This window comes from Cyprinodon variegatus, unplaced genomic scaffold, assembly GCF_000732505.1.
Source record: "Cyprinodon variegatus isolate N-32 unplaced genomic scaffold, C_variegatus-1.0 Scaffold178, whole genome shotgun sequence".
Classification (NCBI taxonomy): domain Eukaryota; kingdom Metazoa; phylum Chordata; class Actinopteri; order Cyprinodontiformes; family Cyprinodontidae; genus Cyprinodon; species Cyprinodon variegatus.
In genome coordinates this window covers 772299-775992 of record NW_015150631.1, presented here as the reverse complement: position 1 = coordinate 775992, position 3694 = coordinate 772299, and the positions used below count along the sequence as shown (strand labels likewise).

Here is a 3694-nt window from a genome sequence, read left to right as displayed (position 1 = left end):
GCGCTACTATGGAGCAGAGCCAGACCGAACTTCCCGACCTCAAACCTTGTGGGCGGGACTAAGTTCAGAACGGCACCCAGGCTAGTGGGTACCCAGGTGAGGTCCTTGAAATCTGCTATGCCACAACTTACATGCAGATCCTTTCTTCACCATATTTAGTCAAATGACAGACTTGTTATTCAGATGTTTTGTATAAGGAGTGAGACTAAAGGATTTTTTAAGGGCTGACAAAAAGCAATACAACCAGCAGGATCCATAACTGTGTTGCAAACGGCATTCAAGAATCAAGATTACACGATACATGAACAAAAAGGGGCCTGAAACATAGAAAGGCTTGTGAAAATATTATAACATACCATGAATATTTCAACTAGAGCCTTACTGCATGTTTGTTTTTTTTCAGGATTTCATGTGACAGACCTCAAATGGATTTGAGATGGATCTGTAATGTATAGTTTAATAGTTTAGTGCACATTGGTATTCAGACTTTATGATTCAAAACTTAGCAGAACCATCTTTCTATAAGAAGTCTTCTATGGTCCGTCTATCAGTTCCACACATTTACAGATGTAACCTATTCCTGGCTGCAAAATAGCTCAGACAACACTTTGATCTAATTCCTTCAGTTGTAGCTCTGGTATCGAGAGTTAGCATCCTGCTGGAAAGGTGATCTGCCACCCTTGCATGAAGACTTTGAATTAATTAAGCTCAATTTTTCTCAGTGCAACATAACATGACACAGCCAACAGTGTGTTTCATTGTGGAGAAGTTGGGTTTAAAGAGATGCAAAATGTTTCGTATTCTGCTACTTATAGTGCTTTATATGTAGTTCAGATAGTTCAACATTAATTGATCAGGGTGGTATACATGTTTAGTGTGATCCTTACATGGCCTGTGACCTTTGTGGTGCTTTCAGCTCATTGATGCCTAAAGGTCTTCTGAGACCTTCACAGAACAGTGTATTCAAAATGTAACATTTCACACAGGTAGACACCAGGGCAATTGATTGCAAATCCAGAAATGCAAATAAAGTAATACCCTTTCACACAAAAGTTAGAGTAAAGTCCTGCAACAATTGACTCTGAACAAGAAGGCATGAATGGTCATTAAAAGACACTGAAACATCTACATGCAAGTATTTAGTGCAAAGGACAATCTAACTAAAATCACAATCACATGGTTGGAAATATTTGCTATTTTGATTTGTGGTCCAATCATTCTGCACTAGCAGAAAGTTAGAGTTCTGAGAGCTTTATTTATTATTGTAATGTGATAAAAATGTAGAAAAAGACTAAACAGTTAGACATTTAAGCAGTACAAACACTTTTTCACAGGATCGGATTTATTTTAGAAAAGAAGACTCAAAATGGAATCAAGGTGCGAATGCATAGAGTTATTTGTGGTATAAAACACTTCCTCAGGAAGTATTTTCCACTTTTCATTATCATTATCTAGACTTTAGATTAACATACAACTAGGCAAACCTTTTTCCAAAAGTATTTACAAATGAAGACATCAATACAAGTTTATGTTTAGGGTAAAATTAAGATCAATCTGGTAGTCGCAACCAAAGTATTTGGGTTAATGGTTAATTTTAAGCATATACAACAAAAGCTCTCCATTTCAGAAACTGGGCTCTATTGGAAATTTGAATAAACCAAAATACGCAGAGAAATATCATCTATAATCACTGAAAATGCCATCAACAACTAACACAATGTTGCTGAGATTTGGTCACGGGAAAAACATGAGTTACAGACAATAACAGCAGAAGTACTTAGAAGAGGTATAAGCAGTAAAGCATTAGCTGTGGACAGTATCAACAGGCTTTTGTTATCCTACACAAAATAAGCGGAAGCTCTAATTATGTTCAACTACCTGAAACCAGGTAAAAGTGGCAGGCAGACAAAATTTCCTAATCCACTAGTGCAACAGGTTTCAAATACTTTTACAAACTATATCTTTGATTACACAACAGTCAAAAATATTGAAAAGCTCCTGGTTCTAATTGTTTTTTTCATTTTGACTATAATGTGTTTAAAAGTTTAAAACCACAGTGTATATTTGATCAGTTTCTACTCATTTCCAGAGACTGGTCTTACTGTAGCTTACACGCCACAGCTCCTCCTCTCTGCATGTGCTTCAAAGGCAAATAAAACATTGATAGGAGTGTCCCCCAGCAGAGCAGAGGCTCGGCCTGTTTCAAAAACAGAGTCTGGGGGAAGTTAACACCCAGGGAGCTGCTCCACAGGTCGTTCTGTTACTGATCCTCAGCTCAATGTCATGTTTCTTACTTATAATCGGGTGTAATTTCACTGTAGCTTGAAGTATGACATACTGGTTAAAAATTCCAACCATTAAAACTAGAGTTTCAACTAAATATAGCTGTTTTAGGACACAATATCAGGATAAAGTGTTTACCAAGCCTTAGCTGAGTGTTAAACCTGAGAAGGAGGCTTTAAAAAAATGGAGAAAGGGTGAAATGTTTGTAAAGGAGGAAAGGTGGTCAAACAGGGAGGACTGGATTTAAAGAGGAATGAATGGCGTGACTACACAGAGAAGTCATTGACTTCAGCTTGATTTGAAGACAAAATGAAAGAAATTCCCCTAAAAGTAACAAAAATATATTGTCCAATAAACAAATATTTAAAAACCTTTTACCCAAATCTTAAACTGAACTTGCTTTTTGTGGAATTATAATGTAGATTTTATAAAAAGTCACAACTTTTTTGTTTCAATCTTTATTATTATTAGAGGTTAAACCCATTCCAAATGGAACAATGACTCTACATTTAATTGTGAACATGAGGAAATTATTAATGATGTGATCCATTTAGAAATGGACTATATTATTTAATTAGTTTAAACATTATAGCCCTCTGTTGTGCATTTTTGTAATTGCTTCAGTCAAAACTTTGAAAAATTACTTTAATGTCCATATAAAAAGGAGCAAAATTATTGTTTAATGATGGAGATCAAACAATTAGGGCCGTCTTCAGAAGCTTTTTAAATGGGCCCCATAATGGAGATTGTTAACCCAGTTCCAGAAGTTTCATTATGCTGTTGTCATATAGAGGAAAGCTCTACACTTTAAATAGACAGCTGTATTATATCTATCTACACATTACTGGCTACATCTTCACATTAAGGAATATACCGCATCAGAGTAAACATAAAGGCCATATTGTACTTTTTTCTAGTGAATTCTAAAGTATAAATGAATGTATTGCCCTTTGACTTAAGGGTTAAAGACAAACACTAATATATAAAATATTAACCAGAATATCTCAAGCATCACAACAGATTCATGAGTTTTTAAGAACCATCAGGTTTTTTAACTTTTATAATCATTCTTTAAGGGCTCCAAGCAACAGGAAACCACTCTGAAGGTCCATACAGCCATCTTGGACTTCTGAAAAAAAGCCTCATATTACTTAGATCCTCCACCAGAGGGAATAAGATAAGCAAATAATCCAATACAGGTTTTTTCCCCCTGATTCTTCGAGGGAAGTTGTTCATTTCGAAACCTACATAAAAATATTATTTTGAGTTATAGTATTATTAGAGATTTACCAAGATTAGGAAAACTAAACATATTAACAAATAAGTAAAAGAATGCCAAACTGAAACTCAATGTACTTTATTGGGCCTATAGCTGAAAATATAATGAGCATATTAATTGCGGTGGTCTATG

General features: G+C 35.2%; 1 protein-coding gene across 1 annotated transcript in view; it reads right to left on the bottom strand.

The window, feature by feature from the left end:
* LOC107087290 (huntingtin-interacting protein 1-related protein-like) overlaps nucleotides 1–3694 on the bottom strand; it is a 30213-nt gene that overhangs the window by 25912 nt on the left and 607 nt on the right. The gene's annotated exons all lie outside the window — the stretch shown is intronic.